This window comes from Ursus americanus, chromosome 4, assembly GCF_024610735.1.
Source record: "Ursus americanus isolate L20-20 chromosome 4, mUrsAme1.1.p, whole genome shotgun sequence".
Lineage (NCBI taxonomy): Eukaryota > Metazoa > Chordata > Mammalia > Carnivora > Ursidae > Ursus > Ursus americanus.
In genome coordinates, this window is record NC_142130.1 from 12,813,066 (window position 1) to 12,827,380 (window position 14,315).

The 14,315-nt window shown below is 35.1% G+C and overlaps 1 protein-coding gene across 1 annotated transcript in view; it reads left to right on the forward strand.

Annotated features, from left to right (window-relative positions):
* NAALADL2 (N-acetylated alpha-linked acidic dipeptidase like 2) overlaps nucleotides 1-14,315 on the forward strand; it is a 1,315,864-nt gene that overhangs the window by 33,779 nt on the left and 1,267,770 nt on the right. The gene's annotated exons all lie outside the window — the stretch shown is intronic.

A 14,315-nucleotide genomic window follows, 5' to 3' on the forward strand; every position in this document is an offset into this window, starting at 1 on the left:
GTTTCAAGAGACCTGTCACCTCTCATGTATTCACCTCATTTCCCAAACATATGTAAGCTGTCCCTAGGTTCAATAGGGCTAGGCAGTTTTGGGAACAGTCCTCTACCTTCTGGTTAGGCTACCCTTCTTCTTCTTCTTCTTCTTTTTTTTAATAAATTTTTGTAAATTCTTTTTTTTTTTAAAGATTTTATTTATTTATTTGACAGAGAGAGAGAGAGAGACAGCCAGCGAGATAGGGAACATAAGCAGGGGGAGTGGGAGAGGAAGAAGCAGTCACCATGAGGTTTCTATAGTCAGTATGTAAACAGGGAGTAGGGGTGAAAAATGCAAAGTTAATGATTGACCAGCAGAGCAGGGAGCCTGATGTGGGGTTCAATCCCAGGACCCTGGGATTACGTCCTGAGCCAAAGGCAAAGGCTTAAGGACTGAGCCACCCAGGCGCCCCAAGCCTGCTCTTCTGATAATAAAATTCTTTGCTTCAGAACCTGTGTCTCAGACATTGGCTTGCTGCTTAGATTAGCACAGACAATTTTGAGATCAGTTACGTTTGTACTTGTACTTCCTCATCAGTCTCATTGTATCATTTTATTGGAAGATTTTTGTGTGTGTGGATAAAGAGAAAATAGAATGAAAAGTATCAATAATAAATTTTTTGACATCTGATTATTTTTCTTTACCTATAGCACATAACCTCCTTGGAATATTACTTAAAATAGAAAATACACAAAATTTTCCCTTCACATTAACCCCTACCCCCCTTAATCTTGGTTTGATTAGTACTGCAGAAATACTTATACACTAAAGGATCCTTATGGGAAAATAAAGAGGGGTGCCTGCGTTGCTTGAAGGACTATTCACAGTGGTTCTTTGTATTGGCAGAATATGTATTGATGCTTCTGCCTTGGACATAATGAAGAACATAGAGGTAATAATTAGACGGGTGGGCTAGTCATGGCTTTGCTCCTTACTAGATGGTACAATCGGTGATTCTTCAAAAGTATCTTTTCCCCAGTTTTTTTTTTTCTTAATCATTTTGGGATTATGAACTCCTTTTTGATTGTGATGAGAGTGTAACTCTTTTCAAGAGGATGTTCACATGTACATCCACACAATTTTGCACGCTATACGATTTGTGGGAGTTAGCATATGTCTTGAAGCTTGCCCATTGACTGATCTGGTTCTGTTGTTTCTAGCATGCATGACTTAAGTATTTGTTCTAATACTAACCATTTATTTTATCTTTCACTAATCGGTTAAATTCTCTGACCCTCAATTTTTATCTACAGAGGAGTAGATTGGATCTGATGACCTCTAAAGTTTGTTCTAGCACTAATATTCCTTGAGCTGCAGGCAAAGGTTATTGTAGTATCATAGTCTAACTTGAGAAAAGCAATGTGCTCTTATTATTCTGCAATTATAGAGCTCATCCTAATTAGTGTTTGCTATTGATTGAACTCTTTTGCATTCATAATTTGTACTTAATTTGATTTAATAGATGTTTATCAAGTACTGAATAAGTGCAAAGCACTGTGTAGTGCTTATAAAGTTGAGTCGTTGCCTTTAAGGATTATAAAATGTAAGTTAAAAAGATGAGTAATAAAATGAATGATGCTTAAGAGAGATATGAAGTATGGGGATTAAAAGGAATAATTTTCCCGAGATTGGAAAATTTCATCTGTAAAGGGCCAGATAGTAAATATGTGGTTTTTTGGACCATATAGCCTCTGTCATAATTACACAACTCTGCCATGGTATCACATAGCAACATAGATAACACCTAAATGGATGGGTATGGATGTGTTCTAGTAAAACTTTATTTATATAAACAGGCAGCAGGCAGGACTGTAGTTTGCCCACTCCTGAAATAAAGATTCTGTTCATCAAGGACCACTTTAATAGGGGTGATGGGGTATGTTATGAAGGAATGAAAGGCATTTGGATGGAGCAGAAGCAGTCCGGCAAGAATTTTAGGCTGAGGAGACAACATCAAAAACTTAAGAATGTTTCAGAAACTGTTATATCATTTCAGATGGAGAGCTAGTTTTATTCATATTATTCAATATTGGCGAGATTTCATGAGAAAGTTTATCCATTATCACGAGTCACAGGATGTTCAGCATTATTTAACATTTGAAATGTTGTTTTACTGCTATTTCTACTGGGAAAGTTGGTGAAGGATGGATGACTTGGAGAATTGTGGGCTGTTGCTTTGTTTTAGATTTGACATTTACTTTTGGTTAAGAAAATCAAGAGAGAAATCTCTTGCAAAAATTTTCTATCACATGTTCTTGGATTGATGAGGGATACATCTCTCAAGAGTTTATTGAAATATAATTGCATATAATATAGTGCAATATACAACACCTACTTAAAATGTACAGCTTGATAAGCTTGGATTTGTTTATACATTGTCAAACATCACAATAATCAAGATAGTAAACATACCCATCTTCGCCAGACATTTCCCCATACCTCTTTGTAATCCCCCGCCCTCACTTCTCTTGACTTTTCTTCACATCACCAAATGACTACTGCTCTGCCTTCTGTCACTATATATTAGTTTGTATTTTTTATAGTTTTATGTAAATGGAATCTTATTGTATGTACTCTTTTTTTCCTTCTTTTGAAATTCATCCATGTTGTAATTTGTGACAATTGTAACAATTTCATTCATGTTTTGGTTTTACAGTTGTTACTAGTTTTTTTTTTGTTATCCTAAATAACACTCTATGAACATTTGTGTACAAATATTTATATTGTTATATGATTTTTTTTTTGTCTTGAGTAAATACCTAGGATTGAAATGGCTGACTGTTATTGTAGATATATGTTTCACTTTTTAAGAACCTGCCAGACTGGCTTTCAAAGTGATTGACCATTTCACATTCCAATTAATAATGTATGTGAGCTCCAGTCCCACCACATTCTTGCCAGCACTTGGTATGATCAGTCTTTTTTTTTTTTCCCTCTTTAAACGTTTTTTATTTCAATTCAATTAATTAACATATAATGTGTTATTGGTTTCAGAGGTACAGGCCTGTGATTCATCAGTCTTGTATGACACCCAGCTCATTACATCACATGCCGTCTTTAATGTCTATCATGCAGTTACTCAATCCCCCCACCCCCTCCCTCCAGCAACCCTCTGATTCCTGTGATTAAGAGCCTCTTATGGTTTGTCTCCCTCTCTAGTTTCATCTTGTTTTATTTTTTCCTCTCTTCCCCTGTGACCCTGTTTTGTTTCTTAAATTCCACATATTGGTGAGATCATATGATAATTGTCTTTCTCTGATTGACTTATTTTGCTTAGCATGATACCCTCTAGTTCCATCCATGTCATTGCAAATGGCAAGATTTCATTTTTTGATGGCTGTGTAATATTCCATTGTATATCTATACACCACATCTTTATCCATTCATCTGTTGATGGACATCTGGGCTCTTTATAGTTTTGCTATTGTGGACATTACTGCTATAAACATTGAGGTGGAGGTGCCCCTTCAGATAACTACCATTGTATCTTTGGGGTAAATACCCAGTAATGCTATTTCTAGGTCATAGGGTAGCTCTATTTTCAACTTTTTGAGGAACCTCCATACCGTTTACCAGAGTAGCTGCACCAGCTTGCATTCCCACCAACAGTGTGGGAGGGTTCCCCTTTCTCCACATCCTTGCCAACATTTATTGTCCCCTGTCTTGTTAATTTCGACCATTCTAAGTGGTGTAAGGTGGTATCTCACTGTGGTTTTGATTCACACTTCCCTGATGGCAAGTGATGTTGAGCATTTTTTCATGTGTCTGTTGGCCATTTGGATGTCTTCTTTGGAGAAATGTCTATTCATGTCTTCTGCCCATATCTTGATTGTATTATTTGTCCTTTGGGTGTAGAGTTGTTAAATTCTTTATAGATTTTGGATACTAGCCCTTTATCTGATAAGGCATTTGCAAATATCTTCTCCCATTCTGTCAGTTGTCTTTTGGTTTTGTCAGCTGTTTCCTTTGCTGTGTAAAAGCTTTTTATCTTGATGAAGTCCCAATAGTTCATTTTTCCCTTTGTTTCCCTTGCCTTTGGAGACGTGTCTAGCAAGATGTTGCTGTGGCCAAGGTCCCAAAGGTTGCTGTCTGTGTTCTCCTCTAGGATTTTGATGGATTTCTGCCTCATGTTTAGGTCTTTCATCCATTATGAGTCTATTTTTGTGTATGGTGTAAGGAAATAGTCTAGTTTCATTCTTCTGCATGTGGCTGTCCAATTTTCCCAACATCATTTGTTAAAGAGACTGTCTTTTTTCCATTGGATATTTTTTCCTGCTTTCTGAAAGATTAGTTGACCATAGAGTTGAGGGTCCATTTCTGGGTTTTCCATTCTGTTCCATTGATCTATGTGTCTGTTTTTATGCCAGTACCATAGTGTCTTTATAATTACAAGTTTGTAATAGAACTTGAAGTCCAGAATTGTGATGCCACCAGTTTTGGTTTTCTTTTTCAACATTCCTATGATTAGTCTTTTAAACTTTAATCATTCTAATTGGCTTATAGTGGTGGTATCATTGTGATTTTAATGTGTATTTTCCTAATGTCTAATGATATTTAGCATGTTTTCATCTGCTTATTTGTCATCCACATATCTTCTTTGGTGACATGTCTGTTCACATCTTTTGCCACATTGATTAGGTTGTGTGTTTTCTTATTAAACAGCTTAAGAATTTCTTGTTAAAAAGTTTTAAAAATTCTTTATGTATTCTGTATACAAGTCCTTCATCAGTTATATGATTTGGAGACATTTTCTCCTAGTCTGTGGTTTGTCTTTTTATTCTTGTGTCTTTTGAATAACAGAAGTTATTAATTTCGATGATATCCAGTTTATTATTTTGTTCTTTTTTGAATTTTGGTTTTAGTGTCATATCTAACCTAACCTAAGGACACATAGATTTTCCCTTCTCCCCTCCACTTTTTAAAAAGATTTTAGTCCCAGAGTTTATGCTTTGGGCTGTGGTGTACTTTGAGCAAATTTTTGTATATGTTACAAAGTATAGATTAGAACTTTTTTTTTGTATGAATTTATAATTTTTGTAGCACCATATGCTTAAAAATCTATTCTCTACTGAATCAATTACTTCTGCAAATTTTTCAAAAATATTTTGTCCATATATTATGGATCTATTTTTATAATCTAAACTATCCCATTAATTTGCTTATTTTTGTACCCATACTATACTATATAAATGTAGCTTTCTGACAAGATAGGAAATCAGGGAGGAGTAACTTAAACAATGTTTTTGTTGAAATTGTTTTGGCTATTCTCAATTCTTTGAGTTTTCACATGAATTTTAGAATCAGTTTTTCAATTTCTATTAGAAAGTCTGTTGGAATTTCGGTTAGGGTTATATTGAATATATACATTAATTTGGGGAGAACTGATATCTTACCACTATTGAGCCTTTTGACCCATCAACAAGGTTAGAATTGATATCTTAATCCTCTTGAGTCTTTTAACCCATGAACAAATTTCATCTCTTTACATATTTAATGTCTTCTTTACATATTTAGGTCTTCTTTAATAAACGAAAGTTTTGGTCTTACCCATATTTTTCTAGATTTTTCCCTAAGTATTTATATTTTTGATGTGATTGTAAATGCTGTTCTGTTTTATTTCTGTTATTTATTTCTAGTGTATACAAAGTAGATTTTTATTATTTATTTATTTATTTTACAAATTTTATTTATTCACTTGAGAGACACAGAGACAGAGAGAGCACTAGCAGGGGGAGAGCCAGAGGGAGAGGGAGAAGCAGACTCCTTGCTGAGCTGGGAGCCTGACGTGGGGCTCAGTCCCAGGACCTGGAGATCATGACCTGAGCCGAAGGAGATGCTTAACCATCTTAGCCACCCAGGCACCCAAACAAAGTAGATTTTTAAATATTAAATTGTATCCTGCAACTTTTCTAAACTCATTTTTTGGTGCTAGTGGCTTTTTTGTAGATTCTAGCAGTTTTTCAATATAGATGATCATGTTGGTAAACAAAGATATTGTTACTATATCATCTAATCTAAATGCCTTTTATTTATTTTTCTTGTCTTATTTCACTGGTTGGAACTTGCACTACCATGTTGAATAGACGTGGTGAGAGTGGACATTCTTGTTTTGTTGGTGATCATTCAGACTTTCATGTAGACTTGTAGTGTTAAGTATGATGTTAGGTGGAGATTTTTTTTTGTAGATGTGCCTTAGCAGATTGAGGAAATTCATTTCTATTACTAATTTCTGAAAGTTTTTATTAGTAAGGGAAAAGAATGTTGGATTGCTAAAATTTTGTTTAGGGTTTTCATGGATAAATAAAAATATTAATATTTTAAATAGAATTAATATTAATTTAATAAATAATTACCATTTAAAACTATAATAAAGTAGTTTTATATAAAAATATAAATAAAATATTAATTTTTGAAAAATATTAAACGTGATTGAAATTACTGAAATTTTGTTTACCTGTGCTCCTAAGGACTATTGGTCTATAGTTTTATTGTTAGACTTTGCCTGGTTTGGGGTCAGTGTAATGTTGGCCTCAGAGAATCTGTTGGAAGGTATTCCCTTTTTTCACCTTTCTAGATAAGTTTGTGTATAATTGATATTATTTCATCCTTAAATGTGTGGTAGAAGTTGCTAGTTAAGTCATCTGGGTTGGGAGTTTTCTTTCTTTCTTTTGTTTTCTCCTGTTTTCTTCTTTGGATTTTATAGTTTTACATTTTACATTTGGGTCTTTGATCCATTTTCATTCAATTTGTGTGAAGTGTTTAAAGTCTGTAACTAGATTTTTTTTTTTTTGGCATGTGGATGACCAGTTGTTCCAGCACAATTTGTTGAAAAGACTGTCTTTGCTCCATTGTATTGCCTTTCATCTTTGTTAAAGATCAGTTGATTTTATTTATCTGTGTCTACTTATGGGTTCTCTATTTTGTTCCATTGATCTATTTGTTTATTTGTTTGCCAGTACCACACTGTTGTTATTACTGTAGCTTTATAGTAAGCCTTGCAGTTGGGTAGTACCATGTTAGTCCTCCAGTTTTGTTCTTGTCTTTCAGTATTGTGTTGGCTATTCTGGGTCTTTTGCCTTTCCATAGAGATTTTAGAATCAGTTTGTTGATATCCACAAAATAACTTTCTGGGATTTTGATTGGGATTGAGTTGAGTCTATAAATTAAGTATTGAAGAACTGACATATGGACAACATTGAGTCTTCCTATCCATGAACATGAAATGTCTTTCCACTTACTTAGATCTTTGATCTTATTTTCTTTGTGAAAAGCTTTTTATGAACATAATCACTTCAATAGATAAAAGTATACAGGGTTTCCTGTTTTTCTTGAACAAGCTCTGATAGTTCCTCTTCTTGGGAGGTTTTCCATTTCACTTAATAACACTGTTAAATTGTACTACTGTTTTTTTTTTTTTTTATATCATCATTTTAGGTAGATGTTTATCAATCATTTTGATTTTTCTCCAAGAATCAGCTTCTGATTTCATTGGTTTTCATTATTGTTTTAGATTTCTTTGACATTTTTTGCTCTGACTATAATTAATCTGTGACTATAATTATGAATTTATCTATTTCTCCTCAAGTTCTATCCATTTTTGATTCGTGTATGTTCACATTCCCTTTTAGGTGCACAGATCTTTAGAATTGTTATGTTTTTTTAATGAATTAATCCCTTTATTATTATGAAAACCCTTCATCCCTGGTATTATTCTTTGCTCTAAAATCTAATTTTTCTCATATTATGTAACCACTCCACCTTTCTTTTGACTAGTGTTAGAATGATGTAGAATTGTTAATCCTTTTACTTTTAACCTATTTGTTTCATTATATTTAAAATGTGTTTCATATAAGCAGTGCATAGTTGGATCTTTTTTCTCTAAATCCAGTTTTATATAAATAGTTTACATATTGTACAATTATTGATATGATGAGGGGTTTATCACCTTACTATTTGTTTTCTATTCATTCCATTCTTATTTTGATATCCTTCTTTCCTTTATCTTCCTTCTGTTGGATTGAGTACTTTTAAAAAATTATTTTATACCTAAATTGTTGGCTTATTATCATCAGCTGTAATTCTTCATTTCGTTATTTTAGTAGTTACTTTAGAATTTATAGCATATTTTTTTCTACTTATCAGAGTCTACCTTCAAATGCTATTATATCACTGCATATTTATAAAAGAATTTTGCAGTATTCTGCTATTTTTCTCCCCCAGTTCTTTATGCTGTTGTTGTCATATATTTTGCTTATATACATTGTCTTCTCCACAATACCTTCTTCTTTTCTCTTTCCCCTTTTCTTCCTATTCCTTCCCTTCCCTTTCCTTGCCTTGTCTTCTCTTTTTGGTTCTCTTTCTTCTCAGTTTGCTTTTGCATAGTTTCCTTTACTTTGTTTTCAAATTCACCAGCTTTTTTTCTTTAAATTTGTGTAATCTGATAAACTGATGTGTACTTTTCAGGCATTGTACTTTTCATCTTTATAATATGATTTGTTTGTTTTTAATATCTTCTATTTTTCTTCTTAATGCTTAAGGTGAGGTTGCTTTCCTTGTATTTTCTAATATAAAATTTCTGTTCCCTCATCATTTCATTTGGACTTTTTTTTCATAGATCTTATTTTTATAAATGTATAGAACCCATGGTACATTGTTTGTTTGCTTTAGATCTCAATTATATTTTAAGTAGATTATTAAGTGATAAAGTATCTTTTACCCACATATCTTGGCATCCATTTTTATTCTCTTTCTTTTCTCCTAACATCTATTCATAGTTGTTTCTATCATTACTACCCTTCTGGTTCTCATATCTCCATTTTTTTTTTTTGAAATTGACAGTTGACAGTTACCTGGACAATTAAGTGCTTGATTTCCTTCTGTTTTGTTCCTATCTCAGGGCTATAGAGTTATTGCTGTCGTATATGACAGACCATTTACTTACCTTCCCAAGCTCTAATAGCTAATAAATTTGATTCCAACTGGATCTCCTAATAACAAGTTTATTATTCTTTTTTCCATTTTTCCACTGATGAATCACAAAGCTCCTTGAAGCCTGGAAACGTGATTAAATAACAACAAATGAGGACTGTAGAAAATCAAAGAGGTATCAGTATGGCTGTTAGTAATTTTAAATGCCTTCATAAGGGGGATTAAATCAAGCAGTTTAAGCATTTAAGTAAGAAGGAATAAATGAGAATGACAATAAATGCTGCCTGTGTGATAACTTTTAATATTATATGAGAGAGCATCTATAAGAATGAATTGTCCATTTGAGGTAACTTCTTCAGAGATCATTTTTAGAATTGCATTTACCTTATATTTCCCATTAACAAAAGAAGAATAGTTCCTGAAGTAAATGTTGAAATATTAAATAGTGTTTTAATGGGCGAAGACCAACATTTAAAAAAAAAATTATGTCATGTTAGTCACCATACAGTACATCATTAATTTTTGATGTAGTATTCCATGATTCATTGTTTGCATATAACTGCATATTGCATGCAGTGCTCCATGCAATACGTGCCCTCCTTAATACCCATCACCAGGCTAACCCATCCCCCCACCCTCCCTCCCCCTTGAAACCCTCAGTTTGTTTCCCAGAGCCCGTAGTCTCTCATGGTTTGTCTCCCCCTCTGATTTCCCCCCGTTCAATTTTCCCTTCCTTCTCCTAATGTCCTCCATGCTATTCCTTATGTTCCACATATAAGTGAAACCATATGATAATTTTAAGACCAACATTTTCTTCTGGAAAACGTAATCTCTGCAATTAGAATGTAATTAATAGAAAACTATGATTTGATTTGCAAATCATTAGTTTTGTACATTAGCATTCATTCAGTGAGTACTTTTGAATATATCTACATAGGATATGAATTGGAGGTCAAATTTGACCTGCGGATTTGGTCTATTTGGGCTGTACAGCATTTGAAAAAACATTGGAGTTGATGGCTCACATTTAAAAATTAGGTGGTTTCATATATAACACTGACTTTCTGGAATTTTTAAATAAAAAGAACCATATGATTTCACCACACTAGTTTGCCTTCTTTCAATGGAACAGTTGGCTGGAGCAGCATAGCAGCTGCCCACTTTGAGTAGGCACTTCTTAGATCACTGTATTTATGTTGTCTTGCTGGCCATCATAGCCATTCGAGACTATGATCCTTGATGTCCTGTGTGTATGATACTCTGAGAGTTACATGATGGATATTTCCAACAATAACATTAGAGGAGATAAATGTCATGCAAGGAATAAAATGATAAACTATGTAAGAAAGGCTAAAAACCTTTTAGTAACTTTGTTTAACCATTACAGAATACTGGATTCCCAAATAGTTATGCTAAGCAGCCGTTTCCTTTTCCATATTTATGAACAGTTGTGCACAGCCTTAACTATAAAACTTTGTGCAAAATCTGAACCTGCCCGTGTGAGAATGTTGGAGAAAGAACAATAATGTGAGGAATGGGAAAGCAAATGATGCAATGTATATCTTTTTCTTTTTTTTTTCTTTTTTCTTTTTTTTCTTTTAATGTTTTTTTTATTATATTATGTTAGTCACCATACAGTATATCCCCGGTTTCCGATGTAAAGTTCGATGATTCATTAGTTGCGTATAACACCCAGTGCCCCATGCAATACGTGCCCTCCTTACTACCCATCACCAGTCTATCCCATTCCCCCACCCCCCTCCGCTCTGAGACCCTCAGTTTGTTTCTCATAGTCCATAGTCTCTCATGCTTCATTCCCCCTTCTGATTACCCACCCTTTCTTTATCCCTTTCTTCCCCTACCGATCTTCCTAGTTCTTATGTTCCATAGATGAGAGAAATCATATGATAATTGTCTTTCTCTGCTTGGCTTATTTCACTTGGCATTGTCTCCTCCAGGGTTGTCCATGTTGCAGCAAATGTTGAGAATTCGTTCTTTCTGATAGCTGAGTAATATTCCATTGTATATATGGGCCACAACTTCTTAATCCAGTCATCTGTTGAAGGGCATCTCGGTTCCTTCCATGCTTTGGCTATTGTGGACAATGCTGCTGTGAACATTGGGGTGCATATGGCCCTTCTCTTCACTATGTCTGTATCTTTGGGGTAAATACCCAGTAGTGCAATGGCTGGGTCATAGGGTAGCTCAATTTTTAACTTTTTAAGGGACCTCCACACAGTTTTCCAGAGTGGCTGTACCAACTTGCATTCCCACCAACAATGTAGGAGGGATCCCCTTTCTCCACATCCTCTCCAACAATTGTTGTTTCTTGTCTTGTCAAGTTTTGCCATTCTAACTGGCGTAAGGTGGTATCTCAATGTGATTTTGATTTGAATTTCCCTGATGGCTAATGATTTTGAACATTTTTTCATGTGTCTGTTAGCCATTTGTATGTCTTCATTGGAAAAGTGTCTGTTCATATCTTCTGCCCATTTTATGATTTCTTTATTTGTTTCTCTTGTATTGAGTTTGAGAAGTTCTTTGTAGATCTTGGATACCAGTCTTTTATCTGTAGTGTCATTTGCAAATATATTCTCCCATTCCGTGGGCTGCCTCTTAGTTTTTTTGACTGTTTCCTTGGCTGTGCAGAAGCTTTTTATCTTGATGAAGTCCCACAAGTTCATTTTATCTTTTGTTTCTCTTGCCTTTGGAGATGTGTCATGAAAAAGGTTGCTTTGGCCAATGTCGTAGAGGTTGCTGCCTGTGTTCTCCTCTAGGATTTTGATGGAATCCTGTCTCACATTGAGGTCTTTCATCCATTTGGAGTTTACCTTTGTGTATGGTGTGAGAGAGTGGTCAAGTTTCATTCTTTTGCATGTAGCTGTCCAGTTTTCCCAGCACCATTTATTGAAGAGACTGTCCTTTTCCCACCGGATGTTTTTCCTGCTTTATCAAATATTAGTTGCCCAAAGAGCCGAGGGTCCATTTCTGGGTTCTCTGTTCTATTCCATTGGTCTATATGTCTGTTTTTGTGCCAGCACCATGGTGTCTTTGTGATCACAGCTTTGTAGTACAGCTCGAAATCCGGCATTGTGATGCCCCCAGCTTTGTTTTTCCTTTTCAACAGTTCCTTGGCGATTTGGGGCCTTGTCTGGTTCCATACAAATTTAAGGACTATTTGTTCCAGTTCTTTGAAGAATATCCTTGGCATTTTGATCGGGATAGCATTGAAAGTGTAGTTTGCTCTGGGTAGCATGGACATTTTAACTATGTTAATTCTTCCGATCCATGAGCATGGAATATTTTCCCATCTTTTTGTGTCTTCCTCAATGTCTTTCAAGAGTGATTTATAGTTTCTAGAATATAGGTCCTTTACGTCTCTGGTTAAGTTAATTCCAAGGTAACGATGGTTTTTGGTGCTATTGTAAATGGGATGGATTCCCTAATTTCTCTTTCTTCAGTCTCATTATTCGTGTATAGAAATGCAACTGATTTCTGAGCATTGATTGTGTATCCCGCCACATTACTGAATTGCTCTATAACTTCTAATAGTTTGGGCATGGATTCTTTTGGGTTTTCCATATAGAGTATCATGTCATCTGCGAAGAGAGACATTTTGACTTTTTCTTTGCCGATTTGGATGCCTTTTATCCCTTTTTGTTGTCTGATTGCTGTTGGCAAGGACTGCTATGTTGAATAATAGTGGCGAGAGTGGGCATCCTTGTCGTGTTCCTGATCTTAAGGGAAAGGCTTCCAGCGTTTCCCCATTGAGAATGATATTTGCTGTAGGCTTTTCATAGATGGCTTTTATGAGATTGAGAAATGTACCCTCTATTCCTACACTCTGAAGGGTCTTAATCAGGAAAGGATGCTGTATTTTGTCAAATGCTTTTTCTGCATCAATTGAGAGGATCATATGGTTCCTGAGTCTTTTCTTGTTGATATGATGTATCACGCTGATCGATTTGCGAATGTTGAACCACGCTTGCATCCCAGGGATGAATCCCACTTGGTCATGATGGATAATCCTTCTAATGTACTGTTGGATTCTATTAGCCCTGATCTTGTTGAGGATTTTGGCGTCCATATTCATTAGGGAAATCTGTCTGTAATTCTCCTTTTTGATGGGGTGTTTGCCTGGTTTGGGGATCAAGGTAATATGGCCTCATAGAATGAGTTTGGTAGCTTTCCTTCTGTTTCTATTTTTTGAAATAGCTTTAGGAGAATAGGTATTATTTCTTCTTTGAATGCTTGGTAGAATTCCCCAGGAAAACCGTCCGGTCCTGGAGTTTTGTTATTTGGAAGGTTGTTTATCACTGACTCAATCTCTTCATAATTAATTGGCCTGTTTAAAAAATCGATTTCTTCCTGTTTCAGTCTTGGTAGTTTATAGGTTTCCAGGAAGGCCTCCATCTCTTCCAGATTGCTTAATTTATTGTCATATAGCTGTTGATAAAAGTTTCTAATAATCCTTCCAATTTCATTGGTGTTGGTCATGACCTCTCCTTTTTCATTCATAATTTTATTAATTTGAGTTCTTTCTCTATTCTTTTGGATAAGGCTTGCCAGCGGTTTGTCAATTTTATTGATTGTCTCAAAGAACCAGCTTCTAGTCCTGTTGATCTGCTCTACTGTACTTCTGGTTTCTAATTCATTGATTTCTGCTCTAATCTTGGTCAACTGCTTCCTCATGAGTGGATTAGGCCTGTCCCTCTGTTGCTGTTCCAGCTTCTTGAGGTGAGAATATAAAAACTGCATTTTAGATTTTTCTATTCTTTTGAGTGAGGCTTGGATGGCTATATATTTTCCCCTTAGGACTGCCTTTGCAGTATCCCATAGGTTTTGGACCGTTGTGTTTTCATTCTCGTTGGTCTCCATAAATTGTTTAAATTGATTTTTGATTTCCTGGTTTATTGAGTCATTCCTGAGCAGGATGGTTCTTAGTCTCCAAGTGTTTGAGTTTCTTCCAAATTTTTCCTTGTGGTTGAGTTCCAATTTCAGAGCGTTGTGGTCTGAGAATATGCAGGGGATAATTTCAGATTTTTGTTATCGGTTGAGACCTATTTTGTGTCCCAGAACATGGTCTATTCTTGAGAATGTTCCACGGGCATTAGAATAGAATGAGTATTCTTTGGTTCTGGGGTGTAGTGTTCTATATATATCTATGAGGTCCAACTCGTCGAGTATGGCATTCAAAGCTCTTGTTTCTATGTTGGTTTTCTGCTCCGGTGCTCTGTCTATTGCTGATAGTGGAGTGTTGAGGCCCCCTACTATTAACGTATTTTTATCTATATGTCTCTTTATTCTGGTAAGAGTTGGCTTGTGTGTCTTGCTGCTACCGTGGTGGGGGCATA